This window comes from Triturus cristatus, chromosome 4_2 (genome assembly GCF_964204655.1).
Source record: "Triturus cristatus chromosome 4_2, aTriCri1.1, whole genome shotgun sequence".
NCBI classification, from domain to species: Eukaryota; Metazoa; Chordata; class Amphibia; order Caudata; family Salamandridae; genus Triturus; species Triturus cristatus.
Window position 1 is genome coordinate 101,386,468 of NC_140586.1, and position 15,806 is coordinate 101,402,273.

Genomic DNA, 15,806 nt, shown 5'->3' on the forward strand with positions numbered 1-15,806 from the left:
AACTCTGTTCAACAACCCTTGATTAGTTCACTTACCCTCCCTGTTTCTAAAAAAAGAAAATGCAACATCTGGATCTCAAGTGTAAAAATATCTTGTCACATAAAGCGCGCTCTGATGTCTTTCGGCCAAGTTGGCGCTATATACTCCACTTAAATGTTTTACTTTCAACACAAATTAACCTGCTTCTATAATAGTTGGCTCACACAAAAAAAATAAAGACTTCTAAAGATGGTGTTCACATCTGCAGAGAGGTTGTAAGTATAAGTTGGGGACAGGTTGTCATTGCAAATGTTTGATGGCCGCCAAGTTAATTCTTGCACTGTGCACCTGGTGCAGTCCCTTTTCTGTGTCTTTTATCTACTTGCATTGTATCAGAGAGGAAGTGGAAGCACAGTGCCAGTGTGACCGAGATCACGGACTATTGTGCCGAGCAGGTTGTGGATCCGGGTGCCCTGCTCACTAGAGAGGGGACGGAGAAAGCATTCTTCCATTCAGTTCTGTATTTTTTTGGGGGGGGGGGTGGAAAGGAGGGAGAGGCAGTAAGTTAGAGCAGCGCTTTGTGTGAAAGGCGGGAGCAAGTGACTTAAATTCAGCCATTTACTGTTTTATTTCCCACATCAAACATGATTACTTTAGAAGCCATCCTAGAATCATTGAATGACCCTTTGCTATTTATTATATTTGAGCAATCTAACTTTTACAAAGTGATGAAAGCCCGCATTTAGTTACTCAAGTGTTAATTTTAGTCTTAGCTGTAGAATCTTTTCTTTGGTTTATGTCATACAGTAAAACCTCTTTAAATGCATTTCTCTGCCGGACATGTGCCTCCTATAGGCCCGGGGTGCAGATTAACAGCAGCCACGGCTCAGCTTAACCAATATTGTTGTTTCAAACAGACAAACACTCATGCAGAACGTCTCTTGATACCTACCACTGTTTAAACAATGCTTATGTGTGACATTTTCATAACTTCTGTGTAATTATGAGTGACATTTAACAACTATGAGTGACACTTTCTCGCAAGCAAACTCGAGCAATGAAGACGAGGGAAATATATAACTATCAGAAATTACACCCATTTGAGCAGCAAGAAACACTGAGAAGATCTAAAAAATGCTGCAAAGCACAAGAAATGGAAGGGCATTAGGATGTTAGAAAGGCCCCAGCGTGGAGCCTGACCCAGCCTCACTGCTGAACTCAACTTTGTGCAGACTGCAGACAGTGACTGCAATGCAGAGCTTAGCTCAGTCACTGTAACACCTGACTCATGGTACTTGGCAGGGCTGGTTTACTCAGACCATGCAATTCTGAAATTAAATTGCAAAACATTGGTAGTTGGTGTAATCAAAGTTACCAGGAGTCTCCCTAGAGATATTTCTGCTCGTTGAGGATTAGGAATCACCATCCTCCATCACTCTGCAATGAATGTGGCTGCAAGAGACTGAGACGCTGCAGGAAGCCACCAATGAATTTTATTCAAATCATCTACCAGATGTTATTGGTGCAAGTGTCAGAATAGCTGTGACTGCAAGTAGGAGAGCAGGGGTGAACGCTATAGTGCCAGAGCAGAGGTCAGCGCTGCTGTGAGAGAGATTACTGATGCCAGTCCAAGTCTGAGTGCATATGAGAGTTAAAGTGCCAGTACAGGTGCTGGTATAAGTGACAGTAATGGTGTGGGTGAGGTGAGCGTGAGCTTACTGGTGGATGTTCCAGTTACATGAGTGAGGTGCAAATGAGAATACTTTGCAACTTCCATTGTAGGTATGAGGAAGGTTACTGGTGCATGTGGCAGTGAGGTGTGAATGAGGTTGCTGGCGTAAGTATACTAGTAGTTTTAGGAGTGCAGGTGTGAGTGAGTTAAATGCATTTTCTTATCTTCCTATGCACTCACTAACTTATTTATAGGCATCCATTGCCATCTACTTGCTCACTCATTCGTCCATCCATGCACTCTTGTTATCTTATTCACCCATTAAACTGCTCATGCATAGTTGTCACTCCATGCACTCTTCTATACATCCACTAATCTATCCAAGTAGCACTTATTTATATTCACTCACTTATCCATGCACTCAGCTGCACCCTTGTATTTATTTATGCACCCACACACCAATACCTCATCTACTCTTGCATTCAACTATCCTTTCAACCATCCATGAATGGTGTGCTCATCTATACATACATCTATGCAGATGCACAAACATTGACACTCACATGGACAAACTCGCCAATCAATGAAAACTGTGTTGCTTAAAAAAGCAGGCCTGTGGTCATTGCTTGTGCTTGTATTATTTTAATTGTCATTTTGTACAGCAGCTTTATCCTTCTCGAGGCTTGTTTTGACATGCTTATTGTTCAGTCAAGGATGTGTTGCTCCATCTAGTACGTCCTGTTTTGGAAGGGGGCGAGCATGCACCACTCTTCTCTGTAATTATGTACCAAACTGTTTACTGGCTTCGAGGGCACGGAAAGGAGTTCAGTCAGTGTGACACTTGAAGAAAGCTATGAGGACTCCTGCTTATGATATGAAGCTGGGGAACAGGAGCGGCTTCTTTGTTGTCAGTCCAGCAAAGCAGCTCAAACATTTAAATGAGCTGCAATGGAATTGTCCGTGAGCGCACATTACCTCATCACAATAGCACTGCAAAAACACTGTCTGCTCAAGACATAATGCGTCAACACTGCGCAGCAGGATTATCAACCTGAGGCCAGACAAATAAAGGCGCCGGCCCCCTGGCCAAACAGCCTGCCGGTCCAGAATGTTAAAAGACCTTAAAGGTACACTCACAGGCGGTTGGCTTGATATGTGTAATAATTAAGCATTGAGGGCTGGGTCTGCCGCAATGCTTACATTGTTTATTCACGGAGATCTACAGAGTTCATTCACGGAGATGCTGTTGGAAGCCAGGGGAGAAGAAACAAAGCGGGAGACTTTACTTACTTTTACGGCTGAGAACTCCATTGACAGACTCGTGACCTGACGTTAGTTATTGCCGGTGGCGGGTAAAACATTGTTGCCTGCCATGAGTTGAGCCAGCAACCCCCAAGCTAAGAGCTTTGGCAGTCAGACAAGCTGCTAAATAGCAGCTCTCCTGTCACAGCTGGGACTCTAAAAATGTGTGACAATGCATTTCAGTGCGGTGATGCGAATCACCGCACTGAAATGCGTCAGTCTCACGCTTGATGCACGATACTTGGCAGGGTTGTGAGTGTAAGAAACGCCCACCCCCTTGCATTTGCCTGTCACTGTTTCAAACCTCAATCCCTATCTACCAGCAAGGTCGCAGGAGTAGGCGCACATCACTGCATTTGTGGCATCGGTGTGCACATTATGTATGAAACATTCCATGAACATCTCATTCTCACCCCTTTTCTACCATACAATTCATAAATAATCATTTGTGCTACCACTATTTTCAAATTGTGCTCATCCACCGGCTTTTACAGCCTGAGCCAACTCGTAGCTCAGGTCTTGCTATAAATTTGTATGCTCGCCTACCTTTACATTGTATAGGGAAGTAAGGACATTGGTTGTCATTGCCAGTGCTTGATGACTTGATACGGTTTTCTAGTCCTTCCTCTATTTCCTGAATCACACAGTAGCCTCCTCTGCATAGCACGGAAGCGGAAGTTGAGGTGCAGGCTGCAGGAGCCGACTGGGAGCAGAGAAAGTCCTTCTTCGTCCAGATTCGGGGAGACTGGAGAGGGAAAGAAGAGAGATTTCCTTTGTTTCGTTAGTATTTTGGTTTTGGGGCAGGGAGAAGAGGCAGCGTGTGCGATGGGTTTATGTTTTTCCTCCTCTTCTCGTACTTTCGTGTTTTCACGCCATCCTTTGTTTTAAAGGTGGGAACGCGCCACTCTTTATATTCGGCGCTAATGTACTGCTTTGTTTGGGAGAGGTGGTGCTTGTATCCCAGTGGGGGGGGCGTTCGCAACTCGCCTCGGATGTGACCTCCTGTCCGATGGAATGGGAAATGATCCGGAGAACTCAAGAAGCGTGCGGGGGTCGGCCGGATCGGACTCCAACTCCACGCCTTACAGTTGAGCTGTTGTGTGCATGAGATTTATTCCCCCCAAAACAGAGCGTCCGTATTCCGTCTCTATGTGCTCTTAGTACTATGTTTATAGTTGATTTCCGTGATGTAACAGCAAGGACAAATGCATGCATGCAGTTACCATACCTTGCAAAACACCGATTCAGCGTGTCCTTACAAGTTCAAAACTGTCCGATTTTCACACGTCAGACACATTTTAAGCTATTTGATTTACTAAAAGCAGACACTTTTAATTAGGTGTCCAGCCAGGTTTTCTGTCCAAGACCAACACTGCACATGGTATGGTAAAGCGTTTCAGGTGGGTAATGCACTGGTTGCAGAGCTGTGTGTCATCTGCTGAGCACAGGTGTGCATCTTCATAAAATGCTTTCAGATGCAGTGCGAGCAGCCACGTGACCACAGAAGCCAAAATGCTAGGAGCTTCAGGAGAGGCTCCGCAGGGGCAGATTAGAGGGTAGATTGTACCACCATCAGCATGGGACTCCCCACACAGCCAGTAATGGCCAGCAAGGTGGGCAAGTGGTGCACAGGCGGGTAATGGACTGCCACATGTCGCCAATCTGTTGTGTATGTGGAAGCCTGTCGTGTGTTAGGCCCTGCGCAGGATTGAAGACTCAAGGACACCAGGTTACAGTGATTCTCTATGACCACAAGGTCTGGGCCCCGGGCCTTTTATTACCTTCCACAAACACGTCATGACCGCTACCATGTGGATCATACATGATGGGGTCTAGCAGAGTCACTCCCCCTTACATTACTTCACACTTGGGATGATCCACATCCCCAAATATAATACTCCCCTGACTGTGGGCGACAGTATTCTGCCTGTACTCAATGTGCACATTAGCAGAAACATAGTCCCCATAACGGCTAAGGTGGTAAATGTAGCCCCTTACAGTCCTAGGGACTGATTGCTCAATTTATCCTCGATTTGTTTTTCAGTAATCAAGCCCTTCCTGCTCCATCCAGTGCATTTAGAACAGACACTGTGAGCAATTTCCACCTTGGAATTACTTTTCTAAACATTTTAAGATAGCGGCCCGATTGCTCAATTTATCCTCGATTTGTTTTTCAGTAATCAAGCCCTTCCTGCTCCATCCAGTGCATTTAAAACAGACACTGTGAGCAATTTCCACCTTGGAATTACTTTTCTAAACATTTCAAGATAGCGGCCCACATAAAAATGTATAGTAGACATCTTTGCACAGTTTTTTAAATAGTTTTTACAAAAAGTATTCTAAGACGGTCACCGCTGCATGTGTTTGAAGTCACAGGTGGCAATCTTTAAATGTTTTTGGCAAAACTTTATTAAAAAAACATTCCAAGGAGAAAGCCTGTGCACAAGAGCCTTGATGCGCTTGCTGCAGAGAGATGCATGCACTCCTCTGGGTGTGGATGTATTTGTGTTGATGTTTTTAGTGCAGAAACCTATTGTACCCCGCAGCTCACAAGTTCCAGCCCTGATTAGAGAGTGCAGTGGTCCAGTGCACACTACATATATCTATCTACATGCAACATGTAAACGTATGCATTTTCGTAGGCTTTAACTCTTTTACAAAACACACACACGCATAAAACGACACATGCTTGCATAACCAACAAGTGTACCAAACAAAAACCTAAGCTTTTCATATCTCCTGTCTAACATGAAAGTTAATTGCATGATGTATCTCCCGTCATGGGCTGCTGTGTCTGGAGATAAGTTGTGGCTTGCGTGCTTCTAGGCCATTTCCAATTGCACTAAAAAAGCAATATATGGAAAGAATTGTTATCGCCACCAAGAAGGAAACCAATTACCCCAACTTCGATATATCACAGCACTATACTCTCGGATGTTGCTCATGTTAGGTTCTCACTAGTATTCAACGTCCACTATTGTTCATAACCACGTCCTCTATACGTATAACGTAAACGTGCAAAAAAGCACATTTCCAGGAATACAAAATAATAAATGCAAGGGCCCAAAGTTTCTATGCCAAAAACTAAGGCTTTCCTACTACTGTTTTCACCCCCAAGCTTTTCCTCCCAATATCCTACACTTCCTGCCTCTGAATCTCACTTTTTGCAGGTTCTTTTACATTGCAAATTTCTCTTTGTCACTGTTTTTAGGTCGAGCATTTGAGACCTCTTGTATATACTTTAGTATATACTTATATGTGTATGTACTTTGTGGGCTCTGGAGATCAGCCCTAGGACTTGTCTGCTTCTGCTTAGGGACTTTTTTTTCTGTTCAACTGCCTCTATCTAACTGTCTTAATAGAAAACGACCAGCAGAGGTTAGTAAAATACCAGAATCACTTTAGCATTCTCTAGATTCCAAACCATAGAAATTGTCTTCCATGAGCACCCGGAGACAATAATATTTTTCAAATCTTGTATTTTCAGTGATATGACCACCAAAGGCCCTGATTTTATATTAAAACAGAGCTTTGGACAATACAATTTCCAGATGATAGACAATATTTCTCTCCATGTGTTCCCATTCCTGGCGTGTCACGCAGGTTGGTGCTTACTTTCCCTCCATGTTAAAGAATAGTAGATGTTTCAGCACTCAGGCTAATGTTCTGCATAGCTAAATACATATAAGGTCCCAAAGGCGAGACCGATTGCATTGTAAATGCTTGTTGTATCTTTCTTTTCCTTCCTGTCTTCTTCTGCTTTTCTCTCATTTGCACTGAAGCAAAGGCTAATGATGAAAAATGTGTCACAGTCTCCAAAAATAACTGCCAGTGGCCACCACCAGCAACTACCGGTACAAATTAAGCACTGCGAAATAGGAAGTCTGGGGCAAAAAAGTGAAATACATAACTGAGAAAAACAAATCTACCAAAACAGACATTATCCAATGTATTTAGAGTTTCTAAGTATAGTGATCATTAGACCAAAGAGCAGGTTTTCCTAAGAGATCACGTTGTTGCCAAAATGAACTGAGGTTTCTAATCTCCCCAGGGGAGCCTTCCTTCTTAGATGGGAAGTTTAACACAATACATTTTTTGTTTATTGGTATTTTATTTTTTTCAGCGTAATTTTTGCCACTGTTGTTCAACATTAAAAGCCCAAATTTAACACACTTCATGTGCCCACCCCCCGCGCGCGAACCCCACCCCCCGCGCGCGAACCCCACCCCCCGCGCGCGAACCCCACCCCCCGCGCGCGAACCCCACCCCCCGCGCGCGAACCCCACCCCCGTGTGTGAACCCCACCCCCCACGCGTGAACCCCACCCCCAGGTGCGAACCCCACCACGTGTGAACCCCACCCCCCGCTCGAACCCCACCCCCCGCGCACGTGAACCCCACCCCCCGCGCACGTGAACCCCACCCCCCGCGCACGTGAACCCCACCCCCCCACGCACGTGAACCCCCGCGTGAACCCCACACCCCGCACGAACCCTGGGCGAACCCCCCGCCTGAACCCCACCACCCCACCTGAACCCCACCACCCCGCCTGAACCCCACCACTCCCGCGTGAACCCCACCCCCCCCCGCGAACCCCACCCCCCCCGCGAACCCCACCCCCCCCGCGAACCCCACCCCCCCCGCGAACCCCACCCCCCCGCGAACCCCACCCCGCGAACCCCACCCCCCGTGCGAACCCCACCCCCCCACGTGCAAACCACACACCCCGTGCGAACCCCACCCCCAGCGCGAACCCCCCCGTGAGAACCCCACCCCCCCGCGCAAACCCCACCCGCCCCCCGTGCGAACCCCGGGCAAACCCCTCCCCCCCTCTACCCCCCCCTGTACAAACCCCCCAACCCCCCCTGCACGAACCCCACCCCCCCGTGTGAACCCCACCCCCCCTGCGTGAACCACCCCCCCTGCGTGAACCACCCCCCCTGCGCGAACCACACCCCCCCCTGCGCGAACCACACCCCCCCTGCGAAACCCCACCCCCCCGCGTGAAGCCCACCCCCCCGCGAACCCCACCCCCGCGAACCCCACCCCCGCGAACCCCACCCCCCCGCGAACCCCACCCCCCCACAAACCCCCCTCCCCGCGCTAGAACCCCGCTAAACCCGCACCCCCCGAACCCCACCTTCACAATCATTGCTGTTAGTATTCAGATATTGCTCACAAAGAATACCACTAGTCTTCAAACAGTGGTCACAATCAATGAGACTAGCCTTCATTTTGCTCTTGAAATAGCACAAGAGCTGCAAATAAACCCTAACAGAATACTACTAAGCTTCAAATACTATTCTTCTAGAATACTACTAGTCTTCTTTTAGCGATCAATTGAAGTGTTCATCATGTATTTGAAGGGTAGTTGAGTAGAACTAGTATTCCCTCATTTGCATATTTCGGCTTGTGGGCATACTACATAGTCTTCATGCATACTAAATAAATACTATATTTTAATAGTAAATGATTAGTAAATGAATACCTCTGTAACCACTGGAATCACACTAAGTGAAGATCTTCCATTTTGGTGAGGGGTCCACTCAAGTCAAGTCAAACAAGCTTTAATCGATTTCATATATGAATCATAAAAGCAATACAGACATTATAAGACAATTAAACAGACATCAGTATCACAATTAGTATGATTCATATAAAATTACATTATCATTATGGTCAAAACGGTTGTCCCTTAAGATATTCTTAAAATTAAATTATTACAAAATATTATATTAGACTGACTTTAAAATACAAACTCTCCCTCTTATACATACGTCTTTCTGAATGTGATAGCTCCCTTAATAAAAGTGAGGACACGTAAGAGATATCAGGAGAATCCAAAGAAAGAAGAAACCCAAAACCTTCAATATAAGAGACGGGGCGATGAGCCCTCAACAGAGGTAACGGAAATCGATCTCTCTCCATATTATACAGGGCACAAAACTAGGTAAAGTGCAGAGTGCTTTGTTTTGTCATGTTATTACATGGGCACAAAGGAAGATTATTTGCCCATCCGATTGCTGCGGGGAGGTGACCAGAAAATTAATTAAGGACAAGCAGAACCTAGTCAGATAAAATCTATGTTGGGGGTTTGTAAATAAAATAAGATAAGGTTGAGGTTCCGTAACCACCTCACCCATAGTCAGAAGACTTAAAGAACTCTACTGATTCAACAACTGTATATGCTTTGCACGCACTCTATTTAAGGAGCTGTTTTAATAATAGATTTTGCTTGCTGGGGCAAGTTAGAAGGATTGAGATCAAAATCAGCTAGGTCTAATTCCTGAAATGTACGTTTAAGATAACTGTACACTCAATAGAACCATTCAAAGTGGAGTTATTGATTTTGTTAGAATTAGACGTCCCCAACTTGCACTTGCCCATGTTGATGCCTTGCGCTCTGGCACTGGTCAAAAGCCAATCATATAATCCTATAGACTCGCAAACAAAGCTACCCCCTCAATGGCTGCAAAAAGTACTAAGATTCAAAGGTGCATACAAAATAGGTACTGGAAAGTTCCCACAATCAGTCATTCCCAGAGTAAGTCGAGCTTGGGAAGTGACAAAAGGCAGGAAGCCATGAAGGGGGGCCTGGCCTCCTCCAGTCAACGACGGTCAAAGACAGAGCAGCCCTTGGCCCGTGAACGTCCCACGAACAACCCACCTGGCGGGAGAGTGATACACATTTTATGCACTGTTGTCCCGCTTGCACTCCTCCTCAATGCAGGTAACGCTCTGCGGACTGTAGTGCCCCAAAGCAGTCCAGAAGGGTCCCCTCAGAAGCTACAAAATTAACAAAACTAAAACTGAAATTATTTTGTGTAATACTGGAACAGATATTTTATTGCCAGAATTGCAAGGCTGTGTTCATTAGTGTTCATAACAAACCTAAACACTATCTAGGGGTCAGTTATACAGGCAATTCGAGAATTTGTATGATTTTAACTATAGACCTCTGTTATCTAAAGCAAAAGCGTTGTTAACACAGTGGAAGCCACTTTCACTTAATTTGCTGACGAGGGTTGCATTGATAAAGACGGCTATTCTCCCCTTGTTTAACTTTTCTTCTCAGCTGTATCTTGTGTGTTAAATGCTGCATTTTTTGAGAAACAGGATTCTATGTTCTCATGCTTTATTTGGCGAGGAACAAGTGTCCGATTAGCATTTAGCACTTTATATAAAAGCGTGGAAGAAGGTGGATTAGCTCTCCCTAACTTGAAATAATATTGTTATGCTTATTTTGCACAACATGGATTTAGATTTCAAATGGCGCCTGTACCAAATCTGATTTTTGAGAATGTCCTGATAAATATGGCTTGAAAGGAAATAATATAATTGAACATTTAAAATTGACTAAATCCCCCGGGAAAGCTTGATATAAAATTCTACAGTGTTTTTTAAAAGGCAGGCACAGTTTTATGAAAGCTATGATCAACTGGACTTTATAACTGTGGCAACTATGTTACAGATCACTATGCAACTATATTATACAATTATAATTGGGGAGAGGAGTTGGCCTAACAGCTAGGGCGGTCGAACTCGAATCTGGGGAACTGGGTTCCAGTCTCGGCAATGACGCTGAACATCCTGTGATTCTGGGCAAATCACTTAATCTCCCCATGCCTAACCAACATGAATGTGTGTCCTCATGTAACGTAACTGGTGCTATGTAAAGCGCTCTGATACCCGATTCGGGTTAAGTTTGTGCTATATAAAACTCTGGGGAAAAAAAGCTATTCTATTCCCTATATAAATATGGCAAAATGCTTGACTGGATTGCAGTAGGGTCAAAGGGAAAATACTGCTCAAACCACTTTATTAAAATGGAGGGTAAAGGGTTGTTCAAAACTGGCAGATTTTATCACAGGAGGTAGGTGGAAAACTTGACCTGAAATAATGGTACCTACAGGAGATAATTACTGGCTGCAGTGGTCTTATAATATTTTACTTGCTATGCCAAAATCAATTGATATAAATATTCTACTTCAGAGTACAGATCTGATCGCCAGTTTAATCAAAACTCCAGTCCCAAAGAGGTCAGGCAACTGGAAAAAACATATAGCTCAAAGAAAAGGGGCTGATATTTTCCAAAAACTGCAAACAAATTGAGAAAGATAAAGGATTTGTGTTGTCCAAAACATTTTGGAGTGAGGTCAATAAACTGAACTTTTCTATGCTGAGAGGTGCTAATTGGCGGAGAATACTGATTTACGCGAAGTGATTGATCTACCGAACCCTACAACTCCTGCATAAGATTAATCCAGCATTGTCGGGCTAATGCTTTAGATGCAAATCAATAGAAATAGCAAATTGGTCCCACATAATGTGGCACTGTGTAGCCCTGTGTGATTTCTAGGATTCAATCTTTCAGTACATGGGGTGAATCTGCAAATCCCAGATTATTCCCAGCTCCTCTCTGGTGCTATTAGGATGTGACCCTACATTAACAGTGACCTTAAGGCATCAAAATCTAATCTACATCTCAAAGCTTGTGGCTAACTCTACTATTGTAAAGGTGGAAGTCACAAGCAATTCCTTCTAGAGGAGAGTGGATTGGGAGAATACAAATAGCAAGAGGAAAGGAGGTTTTGCATGTCACTCACCATGGAGGCTCTGCGCAGTTTTAAACATGTGGGCCCAATTCATGGCTGGTTAGTGGCACAGGTTGGCAGGGTTCAATGGAACGGGGTCATATATATTGCGGTGTGTAAGGATAATAGGAAAGTTCACACATTTGGCTGCTTTTTGGGGTAGCGCAACAATTTAAACATTGTAGTATTAAGGGAAAGGTTATGTTAGTAATGTAATGCTCAAAGAGGTCATTAAGGGTATCAAGGAGGGGATGGTGATTCTAAGCAGGGGATGGTGTAATGTGTTAATAGAATGATTTTACTTTTGAACTATGAATTAGATTGCTATGTAGATCAGTAAGTGATGTTATTTATTTATAAGCCTGTATAAAAATAATTGTATCACATTTTGCATTTTACATTAATTCTATTTGTGTCAAAATATGGACTTTGTATAGATAGAGGTTATCTGAAGCACTGGATAAGGATATGGCGCTAGATTTGAGTACACCTTTAGAAGCACCGGATAAGGATATCAAGCCAGAGTAGACTGAAGGCACTAGGTAAATTTATGAAGCCAGATGTGAATATAGCAAAGGTACTTGACAAAGATGTGGAACGAAATGTGAGTTTCTAGAAGGCAAAGGTCAGGGATATGAGCCAGTTGAGAGTGCATCGGAGGCATTTGACAAGGTTATGGAAATGCATGTAAATCAGAATCAGTGGACAAGCTAGAAGTAGGCACATCTGACACAATGGAAAAAGGCATAAAAGAAGAAATCAGCCCTGCTTCCAAGACACTGGAAAAAAACACAAATAGAGCCAATGGTGAGTACGTCTTGCATTCTGTACACGAGTATAGAGATACTGGTATGTACTTGAGGCACTGTACCAGGACCTGGAGCAGGGAGTGAACATTTTTTGAGACTGCAGCAGTCATCTTTAAGACACCCAAGCATGAACCATCCATGTCTTAATAAAGCACCATGTAGAGGAAAGGGAGCTGATGAGAATACAGCAGATCAGCACCAAGTGCAGAAAATTCCCTTTTACTCATACCCATTCTTCTAACATTAGGTCTTACCTAGATCCGACTGCCCTACAGGCTGCAAGGGTGAATATGCTCACAAGAACTCCCTCCGACTCTCCACCTCCAACATAAGCGACCCCCTCTCCAACACTGAGCACCTCCACTTCGAGACCCAGACCAGCCCTAGAACCACGCTGCACGGGACCCTCGCCTACAGACCCCCTGGGCCTCGCACCTCTCCTGCCACAACCATTGCCGACCTCGTCGCACCCCTCACCATCGCCTCCACAGACTACATTCTCATCGGAGACCTGAACTTCCACCTCGACAACCGCAGCGACCCCGACTACACCACCCTCCTGGACAACCTCGCCAACCACAGACTAAAGCAGCTCATCACCACCTCCACCCACAGAGCCAGACACAATCTCGACCCCATCTTCGCAGGAGGGACAAACATCTACTTCAGCCACACCATACAACCCCTCTGGACTGACCACCACTGTGTACACTTCACCTACAACACCACCACCGCCCCCAAGTCTGCCCACGCCCGCCACAAAGGAACTGGAGCAAGGTCACAGAGGAACACCTCAACACCACCCTCCTCCGTGACCCCCCCATCGCCACAACCAATGCCAACTCTGCAGTCAAAGAACTACACCGCTGGATCACCAGCTGTGCAGACAAGCCTGCACCCCTCTGCCACCCCATCAGGCATCGCCCCCTGAAGACCACCTGGTTCACCACCGACCTCCAGGAAGCCAAGTGCTCCTGCAGGCGCCTTAGAGAAACTCTGGAGGAACAGGAAAACCACCTAAGACCAGAACACCTACAGGACCGCCATGACTGAATACCACCAGCGCATAAGAGAAACCTAGAGGACCTTTTTTAAGAATAGAATCCACACCAACACCAGTAATGCAAAAGAACTCTTCAACATCATACAGCAGTTCACCAAACCCCCCAGCGAAGCCACGGACGTCACATCATCCCAGGACCTCTGCAACAAGCTCAGCTCCTACTTCCACCTGAAAATCAAGGCCCCCTACGACAACTTCAGCGAACAGACTCCAGACACCACCCTCCTCTCCACCACCGACAAGCAGCCCACCATCACCCCTTGAAAACCGGCTACCACTGAAGACACCGCCATGACCATGAAGAACACCCCCTCAGGAGCCCCCACGACACCTGCCTGCCGCACATCTACCACAGAGCCACCGCTGCCATAGCACCTGAACTATGCAGGAACATTAACGCCTCCTTTGAATCCGGCATCTGGAAGTGGGCAAGGGTCAAGCACCTCCTCAAGAAACCCTATGCCGACCCGACGGACCTGAGAAACTACCGGCCCATCTCTCTCCTTCCCTTCGCAGACAAAGTCACCAAGAGATTTGCCAATGCCCAGCTGACCACCTTCATCGAAGACAATGACATCCTCGACTCCTCCCAGTCCATATGAGGAACCGCCCTCGACTGGATCCACTCCTTCCTCACCAGCAGAACCCAAAGGATCAGACTCCCACCCTTCCTCTCCGAACCCACAGAGATCAACGGCGGAGTACCCTAAGGTCCTTGCTCAGCCCCACGCTCTTCAGCATCTACATGGCCCCCCTCGCCGCCATCGTTAGACAGCATGGGGTCAGCATAGTTTCCTTCGCCGACGACACCCAGCTCATCCACTCCCTCATGAAGAACCCCAAAGACACCAGACTCAGCTTCCAGGAAGGAATGAAAGATGTCGCAGCCTGGATAAACAACAGCTGCCTTAAGCTCAGCTCAGAGAAGACAGAGGTCCTTGTCCTTGGACCCTCCTCCACCACCTGAGACAACACCTGGTGGTCTTCCACCCTCGGAAACCCACCCACCCCATCAGACCACTCCTGAAACCTCGGCATCATTCTAGACTCTTCCCTCACCATGACTAGCCAGATCAACACCGTTGCCTCCACCAGCTTCAACTCCCTCCACATCCTCCGCAAGACCTTCAAGTGGATCCCCCCCGAATACAGAAAGGCCATCACCCACAACCTCATTACCAGCAGACTGGACTACAGTAATGCCCTTTATGCCGGAATCACCGAAACCCTGCTACACAAGCTCCAAACCATACAGAACACTGCAGCGATACTCTTCCTCGGAACCCCACGAGCACATGACCCAGCACCTACGAGACCTCCACTGGCTCCCCATTGAGAAGAGAGTAACCTTCAAGCTACTCACCCACGACTACAGATCCCTCCACAACATCGGACCCAAATACCTCCCCGAAAGAATCTCCTTCCACGTACCCAAAAGGAAACTCTGCTCTGCTACCTCGCCCTGGCAGAGACCCCGTGCATCAGCAGAAGCAGAGCAGGCGGAAGAGCCTTCTCCTACATTGTAGCAAGGCCTGGAACGAGCTCCCAGTCAACATCAGACGCTCCCCCACCCTGCACACTTTCAGGAAGAGCCTCAAGACCTGGCTCTTTGACTGATCCGGAGCTGCACCCCCCCCGCGCCTTGAGACCCTCACAGGTGAGTTGCGCGCTTCATAAAACCCCTGATTGATTGATTGATTGATTGAATTTGCAGATAAATGGAGCAATATGAAGAGGTCATATCAAGAAACAGGTAAAGAGATATTAATTCCAATATGGAGCCAGTACAAGGCAACCGCAGCTATGGGAACCTCTTTGGTGCAGTCTACTCTCTGTACATGTCTGTAGCCCACGCCTATTGCTCCTAGAAAGCCCTCTGAGCCCCTTCAAGCAAACAATGTAAATTTTCATTCAGACCAAGGGGCCTTATAAGCAGGTACAGTAAGTTTTCAGAAGATGTTTTCTGAGCAAATAAATCTTTTATTAGGTGAGTCTATCTTCTTTGTAAGGAATAACCGCATAGGGAATTATTAAATTGCAAAACCTTCTCCCTCTCCAATGAATCAGTCAGAAGTTGGCATAAATGGAAACCATCATGTGTGGGTAAGATCAGTATATGAGTAATTAAGCCTTGAAAAACGTGCTAGGGCGTTTCAGGCCAAGTGTAGGTTGTACGGTACCTCATTGTTGCCTAACATGAAAGCCATTAACTTTAAAAGAAACCTGTGGAAAACATCTTGACGGATCATTGATCATTGTACAGTTCATTGAATAAATGATAAATGAACAAGAAGAGTGCTTCACTGAACACAACACCCATCAATTGTATTGAAAGAGGAAAGCCCTACAACAACTGTGCACTGTGTGATTGTTCTGCTCCGTACTTCA

At 46.0% G+C, this 15,806-nt stretch overlaps 1 protein-coding gene across 1 annotated transcript in view; it reads right to left on the reverse strand.

Moving 5' to 3' along the window:
• LOC146833096 (A.superbus venom factor 1-like) overlaps nt 1–15,806 on the reverse strand; it is a 663,114-nt gene that overhangs the window by 516,178 nt on the left and 131,130 nt on the right. The gene's annotated exons all lie outside the window — the stretch shown is intronic.